Below are 14,222 nucleotides of genomic sequence, written 5' to 3' on the forward strand. Positions count from 1 at the left end.
TCAATTCACTTAGAATAAAAATAGGTTCACACAAGTTATACTGCAACACTTGTGTCTCTCAAAGTCTCCCCCTAAATGAAACTCTCAAACCTCTAGGACTACATTGTGGATGCTACAAAACTAGAAGAAAGGACGGTCTATTTATAGAGTCTATAACCTTTTCCTACAAGAATAAGGATTAGACATATATGGAGAATATGTTTTCCTTTTCCTAAAAGAAAAACCAATTATGGTCCCAAAGGAAACCCTAATTATGATAAGAAAGTCAGGACAAACACCAACAACAATACTAACCCAAAAAGGGAAATCGTTCACATAAGCATTAGCTTAATCATTAGACTTTGTTCATAGAAAGAGCGGTAACATAATTAGAGATTCACTTGGTGAAATAATCAATAAATCAAACGATAGCATAACCATAAGTTCAATTCACAAGACTTTCCAAGGATATCCATATCATGACAACAAGATAATCAATCAAGTATACATATTATCCAACCATCGACCATATACATAAACCGATAATTGGGTTTAACCATTATAATCTCAATAACATAACTTAGACGTTCATCAACTAGCTAGGTCACTAAGAAATTTCATAGTTCAAGCTTAAGGTGGGTGAAGTCCCACTCCTAAATCCCAATAATGTCAAAGTTTACTTCTACAAGACTAACTTTTACCCAAAATTAGGCTAGGTTATTGAAATTACACCATAAGGGCTTATCAATCCATACTAAGCCTATAAGGGAAAAATCTTCTTTAAGCAACTTTCCTAAGTCACCCCAAACACGAAGGCCATTCATAACTAATCATAACTAGGTTACATACTCTTAAGGTTAGCCAACAACATCATTCTCAACTACTAGATCAACTAAAGTATTCTCATGCTATTCATGAGACTTCAAGTAGAACTATCCAAGGTTCTAGGCTAAAGGTCGAGCATTACACTTTACAGGTTTAATAGCCTACAAGAAATAACTAATCCCAAGTATCTCCATTCCTCTATTTATCATCTAAAACCCCACCCAATCTTACAAGATATCAATAATTATACTACAATCAAGCTCAATCTATCTACAAGTAAGCCTAACCTCCCTCGATTTCAATTGTTCGCGAACCAACAAGCTTTGTCTTCCCTTTACTTGAAGCTTCTTCTTCTTCCAGGATCCAAGCTATCATTGACATAATCTAAGCATCATTAAAAGAACAACAACAGCCATTATAGCATCATTATTTCATGGGTCTAAAATGACACCAAACCCCCAGTGGGTCCCACCTTCAGAAAATGAGTTTTTGAGACCAACCCATTGTTAAAACATCATAAGGGAGCTATAACCCTCAAGAAATTTAAGTAAATCAATCATATTTGTGTCTACAATTGAGCCTCAAGGACTTAGAATTTTTATTTTTTGGGGTCCAGAAATCAAGAAATTAATACCAAATTTGAAGGAATCTTACCTTAGATTTGTAGAAAAAATAGATTACACAAGTTATTCAAGCTCCTAATCAACCCACAAGACTCACTTTTAAGTCAACAAATCTTTATGGCTGCTAGGGTTCTCAAAAAGGTGAAGAATGCCCCAAAAATTGGCCAAAAGGGCCTTTTTTCTAGTTTAAATGGGCTTACAAGGTCAAAACTTATTTTTGACTTCAGACTTCATTTTCACAAACGAACTATGCAACCCCACTAAATTCAATATTTTGAATGCATTGGTGAAGTTGAATTTTCCATTCGAGGTCATTTAGGCCACTTGTGGATCCCACACTCATATATTCTGATTTTGTCTTTTCGACTAATGGTTTGAAATGAGCTCGGGTGCTGTGGGATCCAAACCAACGGTCTACCAATCCTAAAATCGATAATACATAGTTGTTCGTATTTCCAAAGAAATTTGCATCTGAAATCATTTTACTCAAGTTTTTGCACAACGGCCATTTTAAATTGACAAAGACTTCTAAATGGGAAATTGGCTCTAAAAATCAATGAACTACCCGATAATCGAACTATCAGTTCCAACAAGTCATAAATGACTACATAGAAAATGATCTGAAGGGTTATTACATAACTGAAGACAATACTAATGGTCATGGACTAGATGTACGGAGTATTCAGAATGTTCAAATTCTTGTTATTATGTTCTTTAGGAGGTATGAGAATTTTTTTGTTGATAAAAACATGTTGTTAAAGAGATTTTTATGAACATTGGGATACTACTATTAAATATAGTAGAATGAAAGTATGAATTTTAATTTATATGTCATGATATTTTTAAGCATTGAGTTATCTAATAGAAGGGTGATAAATTATGATATTATGCATACTAAGGTATTAGCATATTTCATGTTACAATTGTCTTTGTTGAAGCAAAAAAAGTTGATCAGTGAGGAAATCTTGACCTTTTTGGGGTTAGTGATAATTTTTTATAGTGAGTAAAGTGTGAGGATTACAGTTAGAGGGTCCAATGTATATGCACTTGTGATGACTAACTTAAGAAGGTTTGTACTTGACATAGTTAAATATTTTTTCAATATTTAGTACTTTTGAGGTTCATAAATATGCATCAAGATCAAAGAAGGAGAGCTAACTTCAAATAGTGATGGAAGGTAGTTCAATGTTTGAACTGTTCATATTTAAAATAGGAGGGTTACAAAAATACTGTTGTCGACATGGTTGGCTTTAAAAAGAATTAGACTCTATGTTTGTCTATGCATTGATTTTCAAAAAAAATAATTGTAGCTAAAATAATTTTGATAGATGTATTTTTTCACTGAGTGCTCGGAGGATAGAAAATGGGTTGTCAGCAAGCGTGATAAGAGGGAAAATATTAGAGGCATTTAGCACCTGATTTAGTTTGTATTGATTATACACCATACTAGCGTGTGTGGTGATATGTTCCAGATAGTGTAATGGCACAAGATACTTGTGTTTTCATGTGTGGCAAGAGTAGGAGTGCATGGAACATTTAAGTAGGGGTGTATGGATGTGTTCCAACATTGTCATAATTGAGAGCATTCCGAAACTACCGTATATAAGAGAAATGGATGTGTTCCACTACAGGGTTGTTATATAGGTGTTAGGATTTGTTTCAGCGCCATAAGGGCATATAAGAATGTGGATATTCAGTCCCAACACTAGCTAGATGGACTTTATATAGCGATTGATTCATGATTAGTTGTTTTACCCAGTTCTATCCCATAATAGTTACCATCTTGTTATGCAAAGCTTTTGTTTGAGGATTTAAATAGACTTGCACATGTGTTGTTCACTAGTTGGTTGCAACTTAAGAGGGTCATAACTTTTGGGAGCAGATTAGGTTCAATAAAGCTTTAAGAAGCTTATTTAAGTGGAGGTATGGTGCATAGATGGTATTTTTGGTCACTAGATTATTTTATAGTCACTAATGAAATGAATTTCAAAGCTATAACTGAGAAGTTAGCTATCTCAAATAAGGAGACAAAAAATCGATACTCTACCTACTAGCTTAGTGGTCCAAAATAGGAAATTTGCTTAATTGATTTGACACTTCAGATATGATTTAAGATCTGTTCGAGGACGAATGTTATTTTAAGTGGGGGAGAATGTAATAATCCAACCTTTTTTAATAGAGGGTTATTTGATAATATTAACCAAATAATAATTATAATAAAGAGAATTAAAAGGTTGTGGGATAAACCCATTCCCTTATTCTTGTTGATGTATGTTATGACTAGGGAGTTTAAAGTAAGGTAATTGTCTTCTTAAATTTTTCTATAGGAAGTAGCAACTTCATAGAGGGGCAAGAGTTCTTTTCGAGCAAAATAAGAGCTTTTGCAGTAAGAATTTTGCATAGACACTTACTGAAATGTCTAATTATCGTGATGTTACTATTAGTATATAATAAATTCATGTATGTTTCATTGATGCTCATCTAAGGAGGGTAATTAGTTATGTCTCACTTATATATTAATATCAGTAGAGTGGAGAAGGCAATTGAAAGTGATTTCCTTATGTAACTATTCATAGAGAAAATCTATACCTAGTCCCAATCTTTGCTTTTGAGAGGTGTTGTCAGTACAGTTGCAATGAAGTAGAATTTATGATAATGTGGTCAATTGAAATTGATTCTAAAATTACATATTGATAGGTTTATATAGTGGTGATAGATATTTGAGTTTTCAAATGAGAACCCAAAGAATAATTTCACTAGCTTCTCTTTTTAGCCATTGTTTATAGGTCACTTCTTTAGCATTAAGGCTGTTGTATTACTTAATGTTCTTGGATTTTGGGTATTAACTTGTATAAATTATAATTGAATAGATATGTTGGAATTTCCCCCTTTAAGTCATGGATTGAGGAGTGAGACACTAAGGTTTAGCTCTAAGTTTGAAATTTTGAGATATTGAGACTTGACCCTGACTATTTTAATTTATATCACTAATTAATATGAGATATTGAGACTTGACCCTGACTATTTTAATTTATATCACTAATTAATATGTTTGGGTAGATTGAATCCATTGGAAGTTATTTGGTTAATGTTCTATAAATTGCGAGGCTGAGGAAACTTATTCTTAGCGAGGTAAGTGAGACTTTAAGCTTTGATTCTTGCTTTTCAAACCTATTTTATAAGAGAATGTATTTTTCTGCCTAGTCTGTATGTTGGGACAAACGTGTGCTTAAAAGAACCGATGGTGTTTGATCAACCGTGGATATGTATTTTGTTAAGTATACTGAAAATCATTTAATGATAAGTTGTGAGGTGACGTTGGGGTATTGGATATATTTACTTAGGGCATACATGTGCTATTGTAATATGTTAGGGCCATACCTATACTGTTGTACTATGTTAGCGGCCTTGTACTTGCTGTCGTGATATATTTACTAGGGGCATACATGCGCTGCTGTAATATATTAGGGGCATACCTATGCCACCGTAATATATTAGGGATATTGTACTTGTTGTTATAGTATACTTTTGGGACATTATGTATGCTAACGTACACTTGTTGAGGTGTTAGGATGATCACCTTTACTGCCGTTAATAACAAATCGTGAAGGTGAACTGAGTTGAGATACATGGTAACTTTTCAAACATTTATTGAACTTTATTGAAGATTATATTATAAGAGATATGTTGTGTATATCATTTATGTAGTCTTTGTGTGTTGTATTTACTAACACTTGTTTCAGGGGTATTAAAGTAGCGGGTTGAGGATCTTACTAGGTTATATTTATATATAGCTTACTCCTTACTTGCATGTTTGTAGATATTGTTGTGAAGGTGAGACTAGTGGTTGACGGTTCGTTCATGAAAACTTTGTCGATAAGGTGAGCCTTCACATTGTTCGTGGAGGTTTCCATTTCAGCTCTATCTATTTTTAGTTTTTATCTCATTATTGGGTTCGCATGCTTGAAAGTTGAACTTATGTAACTCTTTTTTAGATGCTTCGTGGTCTTAGTGTGGGATTTGGGCTAGGGAATTCGTTCTCGAGTGATTGATGGATTATTAGTTTGATTATAAATTTTTGTTGGATTATTATTCGCTATTTTTTGATGCATTAGAGTTGCACATATATTATCTTAGTGGTTATTAACTGGTAAAGTGTATGAAAGATTGGTTCTCTAGGTAGGTGTTATTTGCGGGTGCCAGTCACGCCTAGGGGTTATTTTTGAATGCGATAATAGGCTTGATAACCAGACTGAAAATGACATCCTAATCTATTTCCTCAAATTAATTGAAGCCTTTGGATACCAAGCAAGTCTTACAACACTTAATGGTGCCATCAAGATGGTGTTGGAGTTGGAAAACCCATTTATAATAAACAATATTGGAATTTGTGGTTTCAAAATGACATGTTTGATGTTGTATCAAAGAAATTATTTCAGAGCTTATGGGCCTCTCCCCATGATGAATTTTGAGTGCTTTTTTGTAGAATGTTGGTTCCAAAAGAGCAGCCGGGGAAGATTGAATGTCACGTACCATCCAAAATAAACATGAAAACCAATGTCTTGTTTAGGGATTTTACCTCAAAACTATTGAGTGATTGCGTCTAGGTGTTTATGATGGTTCAGTAGGTGTTGGGAGGACAGGCAGGTGTTATTCCTTCAGGTGTTATTGAAGGAGAGCTAATATGATCTTGAGAAGCACTAAAAGATGATAAGTTAGAACCAGATTTATTATTATTAGAAGAATCTACAGAATTATGTGAACGCAAACATGTTGAACCAAGGAGTGGAATAAAATTGCTTTGGAGGAGTGCCTAGAATAGAGGAATCAAGCAACTTTTTCTTTTTATATAGAAAATTGGTTTCATCAATATGAGCACGTCTACTGATAAGATCAGATAATTGAGAAAATGTTGTGTGTTTTCTATTGAGTAGGATAACTGAAAATATATATGGTGTAACAACCCTAACCAAGGCCCTGTCCGCGACAGGCATCCTGAATCATCAAGGCCCAAGAGACCCCTTAACATATAATCATGAGCATAATCCATACATAATCAAAGTACGGAAGATATGATGAAAACTCAACGAAAATTTAAAATACAATTGTGTCAAAAAATATGACAATACAATACTCAACTTTCGTCTATGAAGCCTCTAATGAGAACTAACTATCTAGACCGGGACAAAGCCCTCGGCTGGACCATACACCCGGGGACCATACACTGAAAGACTCAACATATAAGTAAAGGTCTTCCAAAAGATGAATGACTCACCCATTTCTGTCATATCCCAAGTGTTATAATGTGATGGGCCGTGGGACTATCTCGCAGAACCTAAAATATAGGGGGTCAACACATAAGGTACTGATACGGAAAATAATCCAAAAACAAAATATATTTTTATACAACATAGGTGAGAGCGTTTCATAAAAGCATGTCATCATAAAACATTTTAAAATACATGGGCATAATCAATAGGCTTTAAAACATTTCTGAAATTCTCAACACAACTCTTTGTGTTACTCGTGAGCTAGACAGTACACCCTACAAGTCTGCAATTCTATGTGCTATATGGGATCCGTCCTTGACTCGGAAGTCAAGCCCCCAATCCAAGTTTACCACAAGGATTGGAGTATCAGTAAAGGAGAAACACAAGACTACAAAGCATGATGCCATAATCCCCAATCAACTCAACATGTTATGATAGTGTACTAGACCACAAAGCAGGTCTCCTAACCATAGTCCCAAATTGGGATGACATGAATCAAGGTACATAAGATCAGAAAGCAAGGTACCATAATCCCAAGTCGGCAAATCACGATTTCCAGCATGGAGTCTTTCAACTCGTGCTTTCTTCGGGTAACCATCTATCTCTCTTTAAGCCTAATTTTAGCCTCTTAAAACGTAATTCATGCCTCCTAACAAATACTTCCTCATTTTTATTAAGGGCACATCACAACAAGGTATCGTCATACCTAGACTTGCAAGTCATTCACATCATATTCATTACACAGTCCGTCTTATTCAAACTTGTAAATGGCCACCAAAGGTTTATCAAATCACATATGGATTCTCATTATCTAAATCATATAAATTTATGCAACCCATTTTCTTTACAAGACATTGAAATGTGGTGGCCATTCCGTTTATTCAACACATTCACAATGATTAAGGAAACTTTTAAGACTCAATAAGTTATCATCATTCATAAACCAGCCCCTATATTAGTTAAAGATAAATCTCATGATCAACAAGGGGCTCTTAAGTCATGCTCTCAAAACAATTCATAATACATATCATGCAAAGTCCATAAATTTCATCATGGAGAGTAAAATTTCACAACTCGCATTCGTAAATCATCTTTCGAATTCAAATCACCTATGCATGGGATTATAAATCAAATTCATGGAAAAACCCCATAACGATAACATAATTTCATCAAATTGGTCTCACAATGCATGCTCTTAAAATAATTTACCAAAACCAATAGCATATACGTGTAGATTACTTGAGAGTAGATCACGATAATATATATATATATATATATATATATATATCTTTAAATTTGTAGAAATCGTAAAACCTATGCCCATGAGAGTTAGGATAGCCCCCACCTACCTTAAGTTTCTTAACTTGAAGGATGAACCCTAATTTTGATGCTTTCTTGAAGAATCTTGATCTTTGAAAGCTTGAATTCTAGATCACTTGTAGGAAAAGGATTGAATTTATTCTTGAGAAAGGGGCGGATTTTTCTTAGGAGTTTATTAGAGAAGAAAGGCAAATAATACCCTAACTGATACCCCAAGTCGTGTTATGAACGGTTGGGTTGAGGAGGAAAAGACCCAATTGCCCTTCTGACATTTTTAAACCCGTAACTGTGTTTTGCATGCCCACTGCAACGCGGTCTTATTGCGGTGGCTTACTGGTTCATATGAAAATGGTCATAACGTTTTGCTCGGGTATCAGATTAAGGCTAAATTGGTATTGTTGGAAAGTTGACTCAATCATCTATAATTTGATGGCTATTGCGCTGAAAAATTCCACATATATCAAAAGTTGGACACGTTTGAAGTTGACCCTTGTAGAATCGGATACCAAACTTTGGACGAATCAAAGGTTCTTAGCTCAACTCTTCTCTAAGTGATTTCTATGAATATTTTTCACTTAATAAACACTTCACATACTAGGATAAAGATTGTGACACATGCATTCAAATTATAAATCAAGAACTGGACAAAAACACCTTCACCGTGACGCGATGTACGTGCCAAAGGAAATGTCACAGCGATGCGGCCTATCGCAGTGACTTGCTGGATTCGTAATCCAAATGTGACTCATACCTTGTCCGAAAAATTCGAAACTCCTCCGAGACATATTTCTTACATCCCTAAAATTGAATTAACTCGAAAACTATCGTCTCGAGGTCGGGAAGGTCAATATAGAAATCCTCAAAGTGTTGGGGTCTTGAAGATGACTAAGCCCCCAACAATTAGTGAAAATATTTGAGCCTTAAGTCCCTTAAGCATGAAATTAAAAGATGAATTAATCTAAGAATAGTATGGAGTATTAAAGTTCGGGTTCATAAACGTAGGAAAGACGGTTTAACTTTAACCCGAAAGTCCGGAGTGTTACATATGGTTATTTACAATAAACTACAGAAGAATAGGGAGATAGTACAACTAACGTACGACACTTATCCATGTATCCTAAAATATAGCCAACTAAACTTATCTATACTAACTAATAGAGATCATTATCCTAATTTATAGAGACTAAACTTTATCTCTAACAGTTATATACTTCTAAGAATTAAGTATTTGTAACTAACCTCATAAAACATGGGTTACACATGAACATTAATTAATTTTATCTGATCACGTGCAGTAGTATCTTATTGTATGCATGTATATGATAGAAATCGAGCACATAATAAAGAGGAAATAGAGATTTTAATCAAGCAAAATGATAGTAGAGTTTCATTCAAAATTAAAAGTACAAATACGTCAGGAACAGTTAATAGGCCATCACAACCCATTTTGATATTACATCCCACACGTCTTGATCTAGGTAGACGTAGAACTTAATCGTTTTATTTTCTTCCCATAAACAAAAACAGAAAAACAATGAAAATAAACCACAAAACCATCTAGTCATATTTAGAGAAACAAACTTAGTATTGTTCTGGCCGGTCATGATCCTTTAGTAGCTGCAGCCGTAGGTATGCTTAATAACATCGTAATAACAACGGGGACATGTCTTATCAAAGCAGTCAGAGCTCGACCTACAGTATCCACCACAAAGACCCATCGTATTTTTACCATTTAGTTTTGATTTCAGTTTTGTCATAGTCTCCGACAAATCTCTCGCAGCAATTACTTTCACAGTTGGAGACTGAGCCATATAAACTATATTCCATCAAAGAAAAAAAATCAAATACCAAAATCAATATGCAGAAAAATAAAGATAGATACATTTAATAAAAAAGAGAGGGAAGTGTACAAAAAAGTCATTTACCAGATATCACAATAAGTGCAACAATGAAATAGAAAGCATAATTGCGAGCCATGACAATAGTACTAACTACGTATGAATTATTTGTTATTGAAGTGCAATATTTTTGCTTCTTGAGGGGCAATGAATTTATAAGCCTCTCTCTCCAATATTTTTGTCTTATCTAATATACAACTTGTTCTTTACTAAATTATATTCATACCAAGTTGAATCAATTTTAATCAAGAAAAATTAAAGGGGGACAAGTCCACATGGGGAGCACCTTGTTAGTAGAGCTTCCAGCTAGTTTAGTCTCTCAAGGTCATGCTAGTATGGGCTTCATACATTTTGGATTTTACCTACATATTATACCAACTAGTATTCATACAAGTGGCCCTTCTTTTCTCCTCTTCCCTTTCACACTGGAAACCTGAACTTTCATTGAGAGTTCATTCCTAACTTGTAATATCTCCTCTCATTTTCCCTTTCCTTGCAACAATTTCATTTTTTTTAAACATGACGGGTCAATTTGTAAATAGAGAAAGCTGATGGCGTGCAATGTAAGCAGCTAAATATTTCTACATGTATCACGTGTGGTGTGGTTGTTACATGTTAGGGGTGGTTTAATAGGATGTATAAGAATATTGTAAAATATGGTTTGAGAGCTGAACTAATATTAATGCTAATATTAGTTATGCTTGCACTAGTTTTGTTGAGAATTTTCTTATCTAGTATTTGATTTAATGTATTAAAAATAACATGTATTATATATTTTTTTAAAAAAAATCTTTGTTTATAAAAATACCCTCCATAAATATGGTGAAAAGTATGTGAAAAAGATTTTAAGGGATAATTGTATCTTTAATCATTTTAATTCATGCATCAAAATTCGTTGCATTTCTTGAGATTGATAAGGCAGTTAGCACGTTAAATTAGTTCAGCTAAGCTTAAAGTTAGTTAGAGTGGTAGTTTCATAAATAGTTGATTTAAGTAGATAGTTTTCCTTGGTCGATTGTTAGTGTGTATATATATACATTGTAACAAGAAGAGTTGATTGACAGTTTTCATTCTCCAAAAATAGTTTTCATTGGTTATTCTCTCCTAATAAGAAAACTTTACCCTCTCCATATGAGCTTCCATGGAGGTTTCAACTCAAGATCTTAGCTTTAATTCATTGTTCTGACATGGTATTAGAGTCATAAAGGTTCTTCTTCTCTTATTTTCCTCAATTTTTTCTTTCTTTTTCTGGTTTGCTTCTGCCTTTTTCAACCCTTTTTTGAAAAATTGCACAATTATGGCAGATACTATACCAGAATCTGCAAATTCATCGCTACATTAGAAACTTCATTGTAATAACCCGATCGTTTCTTAAGTCTAAATCCGTCTTTTGAGTGGATATGTACGACTTCTAAAGTGATTTATGTTTAAACCATGTTGTATTTCTCTAATTTCTACTTTTTGTCATGTAGAGCATTGAATAAGCTTTCCATCGATACCAATTTCATCAAAATCCGACATCGGACGAGGGAGTTATGGCCGTTTTACTAAATGATATCGGATCGCCTAGGTTTGACGGTCGACCTGGCAGACCGTCAGGTCCCTGGTGGACAGTCAAGTGCCCCGTCAAGCCAAGGCAGTGACTCCTTTTTCAGGCAATCGTGCGGCGGACAAGTTGGTGGACCGTCAAGGGGTACGTCAGGTCGAGTCAGAATATCTCGTTTTTGGCCCTCGAGTGACAGACAACTTGGTGGTCCGTCAGTTTCCTGATGGACCGTCACTTCGACCATCGCGTCGAGGCAAAACGTTCCATTTTTGGCACTCGAGTGACGGACGATCTAGTGGACCGTCAGGAGACTTGACGGATCGTCAGATCGACCGTCAAAGGCCCTGATTAGAGAATTTCAGCTTTTTCAAAAGGGCATTTTGGTCATTTCCGCCCCATATGGTCTTATATATATATCCTAGTAGAGAATAGCCATTCATTTTTCTCCTTTCCTCTTCCAAGAAACATCTAGAAATTAGGGTTTTTTCCAAAACCCAAAAATTCAATCTTTTTCCAAGAAATTCAAGGATCTTCCATGGATTTCTCCAAGTTGTTCGAGAATTAAGTTCCCCAAGTCAAGGGAATCAAGAATCTTGTTCTAAAAGTGTGAGAAAAAAGTTCCAAACAAGCTTCTACGTCTCCAAAATTATAATCCAAGGTATGTGGGGCTTGAACAAGAACACTCCTTTCGTTCTTGTGCCTAAAGATTTACTTTCTAGTATTGATTTACATGATTTTGCAAGTTGGTTTACACCCAAATTTCTTTATTTATGATTTATGAGATTTGAGTTGAATAAGTTTGATATTTATGATTATTTCACCATCATGTTTCTTAAATTGAGAATTTATTCCATGAGTTGTATATTATCATTACGTATTGATGATTTCTAAGCGATTTAAGACAAGTGTCATGAGTTATGCCTTTCCATGAGAAATTTGACTATTGAATACATATCGATATTTGAGATTGAAAGTCAAGAATGAGTCCTATGATGTTTCCTTGAAGTTTTTGATATTTGAAAATGATTCGAAAAGCAAATGTACTTGACGTTGAGAAAGATTGTGTTGAGTTGAGTCGGGTTAGGAATCCATAAGATGTTAATGATTTACAGATGAGATATATATTTATGTTTTGGTCTCTAAAATGGACCCATGAGTTGATATTGATTAAGGTGGATTTCCTAACGCGTTCTGAGCTGATTCTGGGAGGAGTATTTAGCACCGAACGGGAAATGTGGTATTTCCCCCAAAACTACGTGCCACCGTAGGATTGATGTTGATAATTGTGGTCTAGAGGCCGAGTATGGGGTTATGATAACGAAATTGAGGTTGTATTCCCTGGCAAGAGTACGAAACCCTCGCCAATGTGGGGTTCTCTCCTTAGGAGGGCAAAACGTTGGACTCCATGTGGCTCACATCGTGTAGTTATGTCAGTTATAAGAAACTCCCACGTCTATAATGATCTAAGTACCATGAGTTACCGAGTCACTCTAATTCATGAGTCAAAGAGTTAGAGTTGAGTTAAATGATTTATGAGATTTATGAAGCATATGTTATTACTGATGACTTTCGGAAATGATGTTTTAGATAATTCAAGTGAAGAGAGTTGTTATTGTCAGCATGCATGATTTTCTTATACATTTATGATATTATTTAAAATGTTGCATCCACCCCCACATACTCAGTACATTCCCAAGTACTGACTCCCATACTCTTTTGTACTCTATATTTCCTCATGATATAGGTTCAGGTGCTCAGTCTCAACAACGACAGTGATCTTTGAGTACCTCCATCTACATTTCTGCGGTTGGTGAGTCCTCATGGTTCGAGGACCTGTGTCTCTGATTTTGTCTTGTTAATAGATGGTTATTTACTTTAATTCAGTACGAGTCAGTTGGGGATCTGTCCCAATGGCTCCTCAGTCCTATGTAGTAGAGGCTTTGTCAGACTAGTGTACCAGTGTGTACAGAGATTTCAGTATTTTATTTGTACAAGGCATTATTACTTCGTATTTCAGTATGTTCATGACATGGTTATTCCTCTTTATCTTAGCATGATTTGCGCTATGATGAGTTCTGAAAGTGATGACAGGCTTAGAGGGTTAGCTTGAGGCCACGTGTGGCCTTGAGCACCATGTCACATCTCGGAATAGGTTCTTGGGGCGTTACAGTTGTATTCGAACAACGCGTTATACATGCAATCCTCAAAAAATGTAGGATCTTCAATAATCCCAACTAAATTTGATGGATCGGGTTACAATTCATTGAAAAGAGGTCTATTACGTGCACTTTCTGTGAAAAACAAAACTGGGTTCATCAATGGCAAAGTTCAACGACTAGCTGCTGATTCACCAGAATTTGCACAATGGGAGCGATACGATGATATGGTAACCTCTTGGCTTTTGAACTCTCTTTCTAAGGATCTCAGTGATAGTCTGCAGTTTATGAATAATACTAAGGAACTTTGGGATGAATTGGAAGCTCGGTACTATCAAACTAATGGAGCTAAATTGTCCCAACTTCAATAAGAAATTAATGATCTCACCCAAGGAAATTTACATATTACAGGGTACTACACAATTGCTAGGCATTTATGGGAGGAACTGAGTGCTTTGGATAAACACGCATTGCACATGTGTGTATGTTTGCGGTGGAAAGATTAAGATGCATAAGGCAGAACATGATCGACGTCTAATTCAATTTCTAATGGGTTTAAATAAGATTTACACTATAGTTTGGGGGAGTATTCTGATGATTAATCC

The 14,222-nt window shown here is 35.0% G+C and overlaps 1 long non-coding RNA gene across 1 annotated transcript; it reads right to left on the reverse strand.

Annotated features, from left to right (window-relative positions):
- Positions 1 to 9,375: 9,375 nt before the first annotated feature.
- Positions 9,376 to 10,102, reverse strand: LOC107856574. Its single transcript, XR_001670597.2, has 2 exons — positions 9,943 to 10,102; positions 9,376 to 9,833 (listed from the first exon to the last, which is right to left on the reverse strand). It is a non-coding gene; the product is annotated as an uncharacterized LOC107856574 (long non-coding RNA).
- Positions 10,103 to 14,222: the final 4,120 nt, after the last annotated feature.

Source organism: Capsicum annuum, chromosome 6, assembly GCF_002878395.1.
Source record: "Capsicum annuum cultivar UCD-10X-F1 chromosome 6, UCD10Xv1.1, whole genome shotgun sequence".
NCBI lineage: Eukaryota > Viridiplantae > Streptophyta > Magnoliopsida > Solanales > Solanaceae > Capsicum > Capsicum annuum.